We start from the raw sequence: 16354 nt of genomic DNA, 5'->3' as shown, positions 1-16354 counted from the left end.
GATTCAAATAGCTTTGTTTGAGTGTGTTTGACTTTCATTTGATTCAATTACCTTTGTTGAATGCATTTGACTTTCATTTGCTTCAAAAAGCTTGTTTGAATGTGTTTGACTTTCATTTGATTCAAATAGCTTTGTAGAATGCATTTGACTTTCATTTGAGTCAAAAATCTTTGTTTGAATGTGTTTTACTTTCATTTGATTCTAATAGCTTTGTTGAATGCATTTGATTTTCATTTGCTTCAAAAAGCTTTGTTTCAATGTTTTTGAGTTTCATTTGATTCAAATAGCTTTGTAGAACGCATTTGACTTTAATTTGAGTCAAAAATCTTTGTTTGAATGTGTTTGACTTTCATTTGGTTCAAATAGCTTTGTTAAATGTATTTGACTTTCATTTGCTTCAAAAATCTTTGTTTCAATGTGTTTTACTTTCATTTGATTCAAATAGCTTTGTTGAATGTATTTGACTTTCATTTGAGTCAAAAAGCTTTGTTTGAATGTGTTTGACTTTCATTTGATTCAATTACCTTTGTTGAATGCATTTGACTTTCATTTTCTTCAAATAGCTTTGTTTAAATGTGTTTGACTTTCATTTGATTCAATTACCTTTGTTGAATGCATTTGATTTTCATTTTATCCTAATAGCTATGTTGAATGCAATTGACTTTCATTTGTGTCAAAAACCTTTGTTTGAATGTGTTTGACTTTTATTTGATTCAAATAGCTTTGTAGAATGCACTTGACTTTCATTTGCTTCAAAAAGCTTTATTTGAATGTGTTTGACTTTCATTTGATTCAAATAGCTTTGTTGAATGCATTTTACTTTCGTTTGAGTCAAATAGCTTTGTTAAATGCATTTGACTTTCATTTGATTCAAATAGCTTTGTAGAATGCATTAGACTTTCATTTGAGTCAAAAATATTTGTTTGAATGTGTTTGACTTTCATTTGATTCAAATAGCTTTGTAGAATGCATTTGAATTTCATTTGAGTCAAAAATCTTTGTTTGAATGTGTTTGACTTTCATTTGATTCTAATAGCTTTGTTGAATGCATTTGATTTTCATTTGCTTCAAAAAGCTTTGTTTGTATGTGTTTGACTTTCATTTGAGTCAAATAGCTTTATTTGAATGTATTTGACTTTCATTTGATTCAAATAGCGTTGTTGAATGCATTTGACATTCATTTCGTTCAACAAGCTTTGTTTGAATGTGTTTGACTTTCATTTAATTAAAATAGCTTTGTTGAATGTATTTGACTTTCATTTGCTTCAAAAAGCTCTTTTGGAATGTATTTGACTTTTATTTGATTCAAATAGCTTTGTTGAATGCATTTGTCTTTCACTTACTTCAAAAAGCTTTGTTTGAATTTGTTTGACTTTCATTTGATTCAAATAGCTTTGATGAATGCATTTGATTTTCATTTGCTTCAAAAAGCTTTGTTTCAATGTGTTTGACTTTCATTTGATTCAAATAGCTTTGTAGAACGCATTTGACTTTCATTTGAGTCAAAAATCTTTGTTTGAATGTGTTTGACTTTCCTTTGGTTCAAATAGCTTTGTTAAATGCATTTGACTTTCTTTTGCTTCAAAAAGCTTGTTTGAATGTGTTTGACTTTCATTTGATTCAAATAGCTTTGTAGAATGCATTTGACTTTCATTTGAGTCAAAAATCTTTGTTTGAATGTGTTTTACTTTCATTTGATTCTAATAGCTTTGTTGAATGCATTTGATTTTCATTTGCTTCAAAAAGCTTTGTTTCAATGTTTTTAAGTTTCATTTGATTCAAATAACTTTGTAGAACGCATTTGACTTTAATTTGAGTCAAAAATCTTTGTTTGAATGTGTTTGACTTTTATTTGGTTCAAATAGCTTTGTTAAATGTATTTGACTTTCATTTGCTTCAAAAATCTTTGTTTCAATGTGTTTTACTTTCATTTGATTCAAATAGCTTTGTTGAATGTATTTGACTTTCATTTGAGTCAAAAAGCTTTGTTTGAATGTGTTTGACTTTCATTTGATTCAATTACCTTTGTTGAATGCATTTGACTTTCATTTTCTTCAAATAGCTTTGTTTGAATGTATTTGACTTTCATTTGATTCAATTACCTTTGTTGAATGCATTTGACTTTCATTTTATCCTAATAGCTATGTTGAATGCAATTGACTTTCATTTGTGTCAAAAACCTTTGTTTGAATGTGTTTGACTTTTATTTGATTCAAATAGCTTTGTAGAATGCACTTGACTTTCATTTGCTTCAAAAAGCTTTATTTGAATGTGTTTGACTTTCATTTGATTCAAATAGCTTTGTTGAATGCATTTTACTTTCGTTTGAGTCAAATAGCTTTGTTAAATGCATTTGACTTACATTTGATTCAAATAGCTTAGTAGAATGCATTTGACTTTCATTTGTGTCAAAAATATTTGTTTGAATGTGTTTGACTTTCATTTGATTTAAATAGCTTTGTTGAATGCATTTGATTTACATTTGCTTCAAAAAGCTTTGTTTGAATGTGTATGACTTTCAATTTATTCAAATAGCTTTGTAGAATGCACTTGACTTTCATTTACTTCAAAAAGCTTTGTTTGAATGTGTTTGACTTTCATTTGATTCAAATAGCTTTGTAGAATGCATTTGACTTTCATTTGAGTCAAAAATCTTTGTTTGAATGTGTTTGACTTTCATTTGATTCAAATAGCTTTGATGAATGCATTTGATTTTCATTTGCTTCAAAAAGCTTTGTTTCAATGTGTTTGACATTCATTTGATTCAAATAGCTTTGTAGAACGCATTTGACTTTCATTTGAGTCAAAAATCTTTGTTTGAATGTGTTTGACTTTCCTTTGGTTCAAATAGCTTTGTTAAATGCATTTGACTTTCATTTGCTTCAAAAAGCTTTGTTTCAATGTGTTTTACTTTCATTTGTTTCAAATAGCTTTGTTTTAATGTGTTTGACTTTCATTTGATTCAATTACGTTTGTTCAATGCATTTGACTTTCATTTGCTTCAAATAGCTTTGTTTGAATGTGTTTGACTTTCATTTTATCCTAATAGCTATGTTGAATGCAATTGACTTTTATTTGTGTCAAAAAGCTTTGTTTGAATGTGTTTGACTTTCATTTGATTCAAATAGCTTTGTAGAATGCACTTGACTTTCATTTGCTTCAAAAAGCTTTGTTTGAATGTGTTTGTATTTCAATGTGTTTGACTTTCATTTGCTTCAAATAGCTTTGTAGAATGCATTTGACTTTCATTTCGTTCAACAAGCTTTGTTTGAATGTGTTTGACTTTCATTTAATTAAAATAGCTTTGTTGAATGCATTTGACTCTCATTTGCTTCAAAAAGCTTTTTTGGAATATATTTGACTTTCATTTGATTCAAATACCTTTGTTGAATGCATTTGACTTTCATTTGCTTCAAAAAGCTTTGTTTGAATGTGTTTGACTTTCATTTGATTCAAATAGCTTTGTTGAATGCATTTGACTTTCATTTGCTTCAAAAAGCTTTGTTTGAATGTGTTTGACTTTCATTTGATTCAAATAGATTTGTTGAATGCATTTGACTTTCATTTGTTTCAAACAGATTTGTTTGAATTTGTTTGACTTTCATTTTATCCCATTAGCTTTGATAAATGCATTTGACTTTCATTTCGTTCAAAAAGCTTTGTTTAAATGTGTTTGACTTTTATTTTATTCAAATAGCTTTGTAGAATGTATTTGACTTTCATTTGCTTCAAATAGCTTTTTTTGAATGTATTTGACTTTCATTTGATTCAAATAGCTTTGTTGAATGCATTTGACTTTCATTTGCTTCAAAAAGCTTTGTTTGAATGTGTTAGACTTTCATTTGATTCAAATAACTTTGTGGAATGCATTTGACTTTCATTTCGTTCAAAAAGCTTTTTTTGAATGTGTTTGACTTTCATTTGAGTCAAATAGCTTTGTTTGTATGCATTTGACTTTCATTTGAGTTAAATAGCTTTGTTTGAATGTGTTTGACTTTCATTTGATTCAAATAGCCTTGTTGAATACATTTGACTTTTATTTAATTCAAATAGCTTTACTTGAATGTGTTTGACTTTCATTCAATTCAAATACCTTTATTTAATGCATTTGACTTTCATTTGCTTCAAAATGCTTTGTTTGAATGTGTTTGACTTTCATTTTATTCTAATAGCTTTGTTGAATGCATTTGATTTTCATTTGCTTCAAAAAGCTTTGTTTGAATATGTTTTACTTTAATTTGATTAAATTACCTTTGTCGTATGCATTTGACTTTCATTTGCTTCAAAAAGCTTTGTTTGAATGTGTTTGACTTTCATTTGATTCAAATAGCTTTTTTGAATGCATTTGACTTTCATTTTCTTCAAAAAGCTTTGTTTGAATGTGTTTGACTTTCATTTGATTCAAATAGCTTTTTTGAATACATTTGACTTTCATTTGTTTCAAAAAGCTTTGTTTGAATTTTTTTGACTTTCATTTTATTCAAATAGCTTTGTTAAATGCATTTGACTTTCGTTTCATTCAAAAAGCTTTGTTTGAATGTGTTTGTATTTCATTTTATTTCAATAGCTTTGTAGAATGCACTTGACTTTCATTTGCATCAAAAAGCTTTGTTTAAATGTGCTTGACTTTCATTTGATTCAAATAGCTTTGTAGAATGTATTTGACTTTCATTTGATAAAAAATATTTGTTTGAATGTTTTGACTTTCATTTGATTCTAATAGCTTTGTTGAATGCATTTGATTTACATTTGCTTCAAAAAGCTTTGTTTGAATGTGTTTGACTTTCATTTGAGTCAAATAGCTTTGTTTGTATGCATTTGACTTTCATTTGAGTTAAATAGCTTTGTTTGAATGTGTTTGACTTTCATTTGATTCAAATAGCCTTGTTGAATGCATTTGACTTTCATTTCGTTCAACAAGCTTTGTTTGAATGTGTTTGACTTTCATTTAATTAAAATAGCTTTGTTGAATGCATTTGACTCTCATTTGCTTCAAAAAGCTTTTTTGGAATGTATTTGACTTTCAATGATTCAAATAGCTTTGTTGAATGCATTTGAATTTCATTTGCTTCAAAAAGCTTTGTTTGAATGTGTTTGAATTTCATTTGATTCAAATAGCTTTGTTGAATGCATTTGACTTTCATTTGCTTCAAAAAGCTTTGTTTGAATGTGTTTTACTTTCATTTGATTCAAATAGATTTGTTGAATGCATTTGACTTTCATTTGCTTCAAAAAAATTTGTTTGAATGTGTTTGACTTTTATTTAATTCAAATAGATTTGTTGCATGCATTTGACTTTCATTTGAGTCAAAAATCATTGTTTGAATGTGTTTGACTTTCATTTGGTTCAAATAGCTTTGTTGAATGCATTTCCCTTTCATTTGCTTCAAAAAGCTTTGTTTCAATGTGTTTTACTTTCATTTGATTCAAATACCTTTGTTGAATGCATTTGACTTTCATTTGCTTCAAAAAGCTTTGTTTGAATGTGTTTGACTTTCATTTTCTTCTAATAGCTTTGTTGAATGCATTTGATCTTCATTTGCTTCAAAAAGCTTTGTTTGAATGTGTCTGACTTTCATTTGAGTCAAATAGCTTTGTTTCAATGCATTTGACTTTCATTTGCTTCAAAAAGCTTTGTTTGAATGTGTTTTACTTTCATTTGATTCAAATAGATTTGTTGAATGTATTTGACTTTCATTTGCTTCAAAAAGCTTTGTTTATATGTGCTTGACTTTCATTTGATTCAAATAGCTTTGTAGAATGCATTTGACTTTCATTTGAGTCAAAAATCTTTGTTTGAATGTGTTTGACTTTCATTTGATTCAAATAGCTTTGTTGAATGCATTTGATTTACATTTGCTTCAAAAAGCTTTGTTTGAATGTGTTTAACTTTCATTTGAGTCAAATAGCTTTGTTTGTATGCATTTGACTTCCATTTGAGTTAAATAGCTTTGTTTGAATGTGTTTGACTTTCATTTGATTCAAATAGCCTTGTTGAATGCATTTGACTTTCATTTCGTTCAACAAGCTTTGTTTGAATGTGTTTGACTTTCATTTAATTCAAATAGCTTTGTTGAATGCATTTGACTCTCATTTGCTTCAAAAAGCTTTTTTGGAATGTATTTGACTTTCATTTGATTCAAATAGCTTTGTTGAATGCATTTGACTTTCATTTGCTTCAAAAAGCTTTGTTTGAATGCGTTTGACTTTCTTTTGATTCAAATTGCTTTGTTGAATGCATTTGACTTTCATTTGCTTCAAAAAGCTTTGTTTTAATGTGTTTGACTTTCATTTGATTCAAATAGATTTGTTGAATGCATTTGACTTTCATTTGTTTCAAAAAGATTTTTTGAATGCATTTGACTTTCATTTGTTTCAAAAAGCTTTGTTTGAATTTGTTTGACTTTCATTTTATTCCATTAGCTTTGATAAATGCATTTGACTTTCATTTCGTTCAAAAAGCTTTGTTTAATTGTGTTTGACTTTTATTTTATTCAAATATCTTTGTAGAATGTATTTGACTTTCATTTGCTTCAAATAGCTGTTTTTGAATGTATTTGACTTTCATTTGCTTCAAAAAGCTTTGTTTGAATGTGTTTGACTTTCATTAAATTCAGGTAGCTTTGTTGAATACATTTGACTTTTATTTAATTCAAATAGCTTTATTTGAATGTGTTTGACTTTCATTCAATTCAAATACCTTTGTTTAATGCATTTGACTTTCATTTGCTTCAAAATGCTTTGTTTGAATGTGTTTGACTTTCATTTTATTCTAATAGTTTTGTTGAATGCATTTGATTTTCATTTGCTTCAAAAAGCTTTGTTTGAATATGTTTTACTTTAATTTTATTAAATTACCTTTGTCGTATGCATTTGACTTTCATTTGCTTCAAAAAGCTTTGTTTGAATGTGTTTGACTTTCATTTACTTCAAAAAGCTTTGTTTGAATGTGTTTGACTTTCATTTGATTCAAATAGCTTTTTTGAATACATTTGACTTTCATTTGTTTCAAAAAGCTTTGTTTGAATTTTTTTGACTTTCGTTTTATTCAAATAGCTTTGTTAAATGCATTTGACTTTCATTTCATTCAAAAAGCTTAGTTTGAATGTATTTGTATTTCATTTTATTCAAATAGCTTTGTAGAATGCACTTGACTTTCATTTGCATCAAAAAGCTTTGTTTAAATGTGCTTGACTTTCATTTGATTCAAATAGCTTTGTAGAATATATTTGACTTTTATTTGAGTCAAAAATCTTTGTTTGAATGTGTTTGATTTTCATTTGATTCTAATAGCTTTGTTGAATGCATTTGATTTACATTTGCTTCAAAAAGCTTTGTTTGAATGTGTTTGACTTTCATTTGAGTCAAATAGCTTTGTTTGTATGCATTTGACTTTCATTTGAGTTTAATAGCTTTGTTTGAATGTGTTTGACTTTCATTTGATTCAAATAGCCTTGTTGAATGCATTTGACTTTAATTTCATTCAATAAGCTTTGTTTGAATGTGTTTGACTTTCATTTAATTAAAATAGCTTTGTTGAATGCATTTGACTCTCATTTCCTTCAAAAAGCTTTTTTGGAATGTATTTGACTTTCATTTGATTCAAATAGCTTTGTTGAATGCATTTGACGTTCATTTGCTTCAAAAAGCTTTGATTAAATGTGTTTGACTTTCATTTGATTCAAATAGCTTTGCAGAATGCATTTGACTTTCATTTGAGTCAAAAATCTTTGTTTGAATGTGTTTGACTTTCATTTGATTCAAATAGCTTTGTTGAATGCATTTGACTTTCATTTGCTTCAAAAAGCTTTTTTTCAATGTGTTTTACTTTCATTTGATTCAAATAGCTTTGTTGAATGCATAAGACTTTAATTTGATTCAAATAGCTTTGTTTGAATGTGTTTTACTTTCATTTGATTCAATTAGCTTTGTTGACTGCATTTGACTTTCATTTGCTTCAAAAAGCTTTGTTTGAATGTGTTTGACTTTCATTTGATTGAACTGGCTTTGTTGAATGCATTTATCTTTCATTTGCTTCAAAAAAGTTTGTTTTAATGTGTTTGACTTTAATTTGTTTATAATGGCTTTGTTGAATGCATTTGATTTTCATTTGCTTGAAAAACGTTTTTTTGAATTTGTTTGACTTTCATTTGATACAAATAGCTTTATTGAATGTATTTTAATTTCATTTGCATCAAAAAGTTTTTTTTGAATGTGTTTGACTTTCATATGATTCAAATAGCCTTGTTTAATGCATTTGACTTTCATTTGATTCAAAATGCTTTGTTTGAATGTGTTTGACTTTCATTTGATTCAAATAGCTTTGTTGAATGCACTTGACTTACATTTGAGTCAAAAATCTTTGTTTGAATGTGTTTGACTTTCATTTGATTTAAATAGCTTTGTTGAATGCACTAAACTTTCATTTGCTGCAAAAAGCTTTGTTTGAATGTGTTGTACTTTCATTTGATTCAAATAGGTTTGTTGAATGCATTTGACTTTCATTTGCTTCCAAAAGCTTTGTTTGAATATGTTTGACTTTATTTTGATTTAAATAGCTTTGTTGAATGCAGTTGACTTTCACTTGCTTCATAAAGCTTTGTCTGAATTTGTTTGACTTTCATTTGATTTAAATACCTTTATTGAATGCACTTGACTTTCATTTGCTTCAAAAAGCTTTGTTTGAATGTGTTTGACTTTCATTTGACTCAAATAGTTTTGTTTGAATGCATTTGACTTTCATTTGAGTCAAATAGCTTTGTTTAAATGTGTTTGACTTTCATTTGATTCAATTATCTTTGTTTAATGCATTTGACTTTCATTTGCTTCAAATAGCTTTGTTTGAATGTGTTTAACTTTCATTTTATCCTAATAGCTATGTTGAATGCAATTGACTTTCATTTGTGTCAAAAAGCTTTGTTTGAATGTGTTTGACTTTTATTTGATTCAAATAGCTTTTTAGTATGCACTTGACTTTCATTTGCTTCAAAAAGCTTTGTTTGAATGTGTTTGACTTTCATTTGATTCAAATAGCTTTGGTGAATGCATTTGACTTTCGTTTGAGTCAAAAAGCGTTGTTTGAATGTGTTTGACTTTCATTTGATTCAAATAGCTTTGTAGAATGCACTTGATTTTTATTTGCTTCAAAAAGCTTTGTTTAAATGTGTTTGACTTTCATTTGATTCAAATAGCTTTGTAGAATGCATTTGACTTTCATTTGCTTCAAAAATCTTTATTTGAATGTGTTTGACTTTCTTTTGATTCAAATAGCTTTGTTGAATGCATTTGACTTTGATTTGCTTCAAAAACCTTTGTTTTAATGTGTTTTACTTTCATTTGATTCAAATAACTTTGTTGAATGCAATTGACTTTCATTTGATTCAAATAGCTTTGTTTGAATGTGTTTGACTTTCATTTGATTCAATTACCTTTGTTGAATGCATTTGACTTTCATTTCCTTCAAAAAGCTTTGTTTGAATTTGTTTGACTTTCATTTGCTTCAAAAAGCTTTGTTTGAATTTGTTTGACTTTCATTTTATTTAAATAGCTTTGTTAAATGCATTTGACTTTCATTTCATTCAAAAAACTTTGTTTGAATGTGTTTGACTTTCATTTTATTCAAATAGCTTTGTAGAATGCACTTAACTTTCATTTGCTTCAAAAAGCTTTGTTTAAATGTGCTTGACTTTCATTTGTTTCAAATAGCTTTGTAGAATGCATTTGACTTTCATTTGAGTCAAAAATCTTTGTTTGAATGTGTTTGACTTTCATTTGATTCTAATAGCTTTGTTGAATGCATTTGATTTACATTTGCTTCAAAAAGCTTTGTTTGAATGTGTTTGACTTTCATTTGAGTCAAATAGCTTTGTTTGTATGCATTTGACTTTCATTTGAGTTAAATAGCTTTGTTTGAATGTGTTTGACTTTCATTTGATTCAAATAGCCTTGTTGAATGCATTTGACTTTCATTTCAATCAACAAGCTTTGTTTAAATGTGTTTAACTTTCATTTAATAAAAATAGCTCTGTTGAATGCATTTGACTCTTATTTGTTTCAAAAAGCTTTTTTGGAATGTATTTGACTTTCATTTGATTCAAAAAGCTTTGTTGAATGCATTTGACTTTCATTTGCTTCAAAAAGCATTCTTTGAATGTGTTTGACTTTCATTTGATTCAAATAGATTTGTTGAATGCATTTGACTTTCATTTGTTTCAAAAAGCTTTGTTTGAATTTGTTTGACTTTCATTTTATTCCATTAGCTTTGTTAAACGCATTAGACTTTCATTTTGTTTAAAAAGCTTTGTTTAAATTTGTAGAATGTATTTGACTTTCATTTGCTTCAAATAGCTTATTTTGAATGTATTTGACTTCCATTTGATTCAAATAGCTTTGTAGAATGCACTTGACTTTCATTTGCTTCAAAAAGCTTTGTTTGAATGTGTTTGACTTTCATTCGATTGAAATAGCTTTTTTGAATGCATTTGACTTTCATTTACTTCAAAAAGCTTTGTTTGAAAGTGTTTGACTTTCATTTGATTCAAATATCTTTGTTGAATACATTTGACTTTCATTTGTTTCAAAAAGCTTTGTTTGAATTTGTTTGACTTTCATTTGAGTAAAAATCTTTGTTTGAATGTGTTTGACTTTCATTTGATTCTAATAGCTTTGTTGAATGCATTTGATTTACATTTGCTTCAAAAAGCTTTGTTTGAATGTGTTTGACTTTCATTAAATTAAAATAGCTTTGTTGAATGCATTTGACTTACAGTTGTTTCAAAAAGCTTTGTTTGAATTTGTTTGACTTTCATTTTATTCAAATAGCTTTGTTAAATGCATTTGACTTTCATTTTGTTCAAAAAGCTGTGTTCAAATGTGTTTGACTTTCATTTTATTCAAATAGCTTTGTAGAATGCACTTGACTTTCATTTGCTTCCAAAAGTTTTGTTTAAATGTGTTTGACTTTCATTTGATTCAAATAGCTTCGCAGAATGCATTTGACTTTCATTTTCTTCAAAAAGCTTTGTTTCAATGTGTTTTACTATGATTTGATTCAATTACCTTTGTTGACTGCATTTGACTTTCATTTGCTTCAAAAAGCATTGTTTGAATGTGTTTGACTCTCATTTGATTCAAATAGCTTTGTTGAATGCATTTGACTTTCATTTGCTTCAAAAAGCTTTGTTTCAATGTGTTTTACTTTCATTTGATTTAAATAGCTCTGTTGAATGCATTAGACTATCATTTGATTCAAATAGCTTTGTTTCAATGTGTTTTACTTTCATTTGATTCAATTACCTTTGTTGACTGCATTTGACTTTCATTTGCTTCAAAAAGCTTTGTTTGAATGTGTTTGACTCTCATTTGATTCAAATAGCTTTGTAGAATGCACTTGACTTTCATTTGCTTTAAAAAGCTTTGTTTGAATGTGTTTGACTTTCATTTTATTCAAATAGGTTTGTTGAATGCATTTGAATTTCATTTGAGTTAAAAATCTTTGTTTGAATGTGTTTGACTTTCATTTGATTCAAATAGCTTTGCTAATTGCATTTGATTTTCATTTGCTTCAAGAAGCTTTGTTTGAATGTGTTTGACTTTTATTTGAGTCAAATAGTTTTGTTTCAATGCATTTGACTTTCATTTGAGTCAAATAGGTTTGTTTGAATGTGTTTGACTTTAATTTGATTCAAACAGCTTTGTTGAATGCATTTGACTTTCATTTCGTTAAACAAGCTTTGTTTGAATGTGTTTGACTTTCATTTAATTAAAATAGCTTTGTTGAATGTATTTGACTTTCATTTGCTTCAAAAAGCTTTTTTGGAATGTATTTGACTTTCATTTGATTCAAATAGCTTTGTTGAATGCATTTGACTTTCATTTGCTTCAAAAAGCTTTGTTTGAATGTGTTTGACTTTCATATGATTCAAATACCTTTGTTGAATACATTTGACTTTCATTTGCTTCAAAAAACTTTGTTTGAATGTGTTTGGCTTTCATTTGATTCAAATAGCTTTGTCGAATGCATTTGACTTTCATTTGTTTCAAAAAGCTCTGTTTGAATTTGTTTGACTTTCATTTTATTCAAATAGCTTTGTTACATGCATTTGACTTTCATTTCGTTATAAAAGCTTTGTTTGAATGCGTTTGACTTTCGTTTTATTCAAATAGCTTTGAAGAATGCACTTGACTTTCATTTGCTTCAAAAAGCTTTGTTTGAATGTGTTTGACTTTCATTTGATTCAAATAGCTTTGAGAATACATTTGACTTTCATTTGAGTCAAAAATCTTTGTTTGAATGTGTTTGACTTTCATTTAATTCAAATAGCTTTGTTGAATGCATTTGACTTTCATTTGCTTCAAAAAGCTTTGTTTCAATTTGTTTTACTTTCATTTGATTCAAATAGCTTTGTTGAATGCATTTGACTTTCATTTGATTCAAATAGCTTTGTTTGAATGTGTTTGACTTTCATTTGATTCAATTACCTTTGTTGAATGCATTTGAATTTCATTTGCTTCAAAAAGCTTTATTTGAATGTGTTTGACTTTCATTTTATCCTAATAGCTATGTTGAATGCAATTGACTTTCATTTGTGTCAAAAAGCTTTGTTTGAATGTGTTTGAGTTTCATTTGATTCAAATAGCTTTTGTAGAATGCACTTGACTTTCATTTGTTTCAATAAGCTTTGTTTGAGTGCATTTGACTTTCGTTTAAGTCAAAAAGCTTTGTTTGAATGTGTTCGATTTTCATTTGATTCAAATGGCTTTGCTGAATGCATTTGATTTTCATTTGCTTCAAAAAGCTTTGTTTGAATGTGTTTGACTTTCATTTGAGTCAAATAGCTTTGTTTGAATGCATTTGACTTTCATTGGAGTCAAATAGCTTTGTTTGAATGTTTTTGACTTTTATTTAATTCAATTAGCCTTGTTGAATGCATTTGATTTTCATTTCGTTCAACAAGTTTGTTTGAATGTGTTTGACTTTCATTTAATTCAAAAAGCTTTCTTGAATGTATTTAACTTTCATTTGCTTCAAAAAGCTTTGTTTGAATGTGTTTGACTTTCATTGTATCATAATAGCTTTGTTGAATGCAATTGACTTTCATCTGTGTCAAAAAGCTTTGTTTGAATGTGTTTGACTTTCATTTGATTCAAATAGCTTTGTAGAATGTACTTGACTTTCATTTGCTTCAAAAAGCTTTGTTTGAATGTGTTTGACTTTCATTTGGTTCAAATAGTTTTGTTGAATGCATTTGAATTTCGTTTTAAGTCAAAAAGCTTTGTTTGAATGTGTTTGACTTTCGTTTGATTCAAATAGCTTTGCTGAATGCCTTTGATTTTCATTTGCTTCAAAAAGCTTTGTTTGAATGTGTTTGACTTTCATTTGAGTCAAATAACTTTGTTTGAATGCATTTGACTTTCATTTGAGTCAAATAGCTTTGTTTGAATGTGTTTGACTTTCATTTAATTCAAATAGCCTTGTTGAATGCATTTGACTTTCATTTCTTTCAACAAGCTTTTTTTGAATGTGTTTACTTTCATTCAATTAAAATAGCTTTGTTGAATGTATTTGACTTTCATTTTCTTCAAAAAGCTTTTTTGAATGTATTTGACATTCATTTGATTCAAATAGCTTTGTAGAATGCATTTGACTTTCATTTGCTTCAAAAAGCTTTGTTTGAATGTGTTTGACCTTCATTTGATTCAAATAGCTTTATTTGCATGTGTTTGACTTTCATTTGATTCAAATACCTTTGTTGAATGCATTTGTTTATCATTTGCTTCAAAAATCTTTGTTTGAATGTGTTTGACTTTATTTGATTCAAATACCTTTGTTGTATGCATTTGACTTTCATTTGCTTCAAAAAGCATTCTTTGAATGTGTTTGACTTTCATTTGATTCAAATAGATTTGTTGAATGCATTTGACTTTCATTTGTTTCAAAAAGCTTTGTTTGAATTTGTTTGACTGTCATTTTATTCCATTAGCTTTGTTAAACGCATTAGACTTTCATTTTGTTCAAAAAGCTTTGTTTAAATGTGTTTGACTTTTATTTTATTCAAATAGCTTTGTAGAATGTATTTGACTTTCATTTGCTTCAAATAGCTTTTTTTGAATATATTTGACTTCCATTTGATTCAAATAGCTTTGTAGAATGCACTTGACTTTCATTTGCTTCAAAAAGCTTTGTTTGAATGTGTTTGACTTTTATTTGATTTAAATAGCTTTTTTGAATGCATTTGACTATCATTTACTTCAAAAAGCTTTGTTTGAATGTGTTTGACTTTCATTTGACTCAAATATCTTTGTTGAATACATTTGACTTTCATTTATTTCAAAAAGCTTTGTTTGAATTTGTTTGACTTTCATTTGAGTCAAAAATCTTTATTTGAATGTGTTTGACTTTCTTTTGATTCAAATAGCTTTGTTGAATGCATTTGACTTTGATTTGCTTCAAAAAGCTTTGTTTCAATGTGTTTTACTTTCATTTGATTCAAATAACTTTGTTGAATGCAATTGACTTTCATTTGATTCAAATAGCTTTGTTTGAATGTGTTTGACTTTCATTTGATTCAATTACCTTTGTTGAATGCATTTGACTTTCATTTGCTTCAAAAAGCTTTGTTTGAATTTGTTTGACTTTCATTTGCTTCAAAAAGCTTTGTTTGAATTTGTTTGACTTTCATTTTATTTAAATAGCTTTGTTAAATGCATTTGACTTTCATTTCATTCAAAAAACTTTGTTTGAATGTGTTTGACTTTCATTTTATTCAAATAGCTTTGTAGAATGCACTTAACTTTCATTTGCTTCAAAAAGCTTTGTTTAAATGTGCTTGACTTTCATTTGTTTCAAATAGCTTTGTAGAATGCATTTGACTTTCATTTGAGTCAAAAATCTTTGTTTGAATGTGTTTGACTTTCATTTGATTCTAATAGCTTTGTTGAATGCATTTGATTTACATTTGCTTCAAAAAGCTTTGTTTGAATGTGTTTGACTTTCATTTGAGTCAAATAGCTTTGTTTGTATGCATTTGACTTTCATTTGAGTTAAATAGCTTTGTTTGAATGTGTTTGACTTTCATTTGATTCAAATAGCCTTGTTGAATGCATTTGACTTTCATTTCAATCAACAAGCTTTGTTTAAATGTGTTTAACTTTCATTTAATAAAAATAGCTCTGTTGAATGCATTTGACTCTTATTTGTTTCAAAAAGCTTTTTTGGAATGTATTTGACTTTCATTTGATTCAAAAAGCTTTGTTGAATGCATTTGACTTCCATTTGCTTCAAAAAGCTTTGTTTGAATGTGTCTGACTTTCATTTGATTGAAATAGCTTTGTTGAATGCATTTGACTTTCATTTGCTTCAAAAAGCATTCTTTGAATGTGTTTGACTTTCATTTGATTCAAATAGATTTGTTGAATGCATTTGACTTTCATTTGGTTCAAAAAGCTTTGTTTGAATTTGTTTGACTGTCATTTTATTCCATTAGCTTTGTTAAACGCATTAGACTTTCATTTTGTTCAAAAAGCTTTGTTTAAATGTGTTTGACTTTTATTTTATTCAAATAGCTTTGTAGAATGTATTTGATTTTCATTTGCTTCAAATAGCTTTTTTTGAATATATTTGACTTCCATTTGATTCAAATAGCTTTGTAGAATGCACTTGACTTTCATTTGCTTCAAAAAGCTTTGTTTGAATGTGGTTGACTTATATTTGATTCAAATAGCTTTTTTGAATGCATTTGACTATCATTTACTTCAAAAAGCTTTGTTTGAATGTGTTTGACTTTCATTTGACTCAAATATCTTTGTTGAATACATTTGACTTTCATTTGTTTCAAAAAGCTTTGTTTGAATTTGTTTGACTTTCATTTGAGTCAAAAATCTTTCTTTGAATGTGTTTGACTTTCATTTGATTCTAATAGCTTTGTTGAATGCATTTGATTTACATTTGCTTCAAAAAGCTTTGTTTGAATGTGTTTGACTTTCATTTAATTAAAATAGCTTTCTTGAATGCAATTGACTTTCATTTGTGTCAAAAAGCTTTGTTTGAATGTGTTTGACTTTCATTTGATTCAAATAGCTTTGTAAAATGCATTTCACTTTCATTTGAGTCAAAAATCTTTGTTTGAATGTGTTTGACTTTCATTTGATTCTAATAGCTTTGTTGAATGCATTTGATTTAAATTTGCTTCAAAAAGCTTTGTTTGTATGTGTTTGACTTTCATTTGAGTTAAATAGCTTTGTTGAATGCATTTGACTTTCATTTGATTCAAATAGCTTTGTTTGAATGTGATTGATTTTCATTTGATTCAATTACCTTTGTTGAATGCATTTGACTTTCATTTGCTTCAAAAAG

Source organism: Chenopodium album, chromosome 12 (assembly GCF_948465745.1).
Source record: "Chenopodium album chromosome 12, dcCheAlbu1.1, whole genome shotgun sequence".
Classification (NCBI taxonomy): Eukaryota; Viridiplantae; Streptophyta; class Magnoliopsida; order Caryophyllales; family Amaranthaceae; genus Chenopodium; species Chenopodium album.
This window is presented reverse-complemented; position numbering follows the sequence as displayed.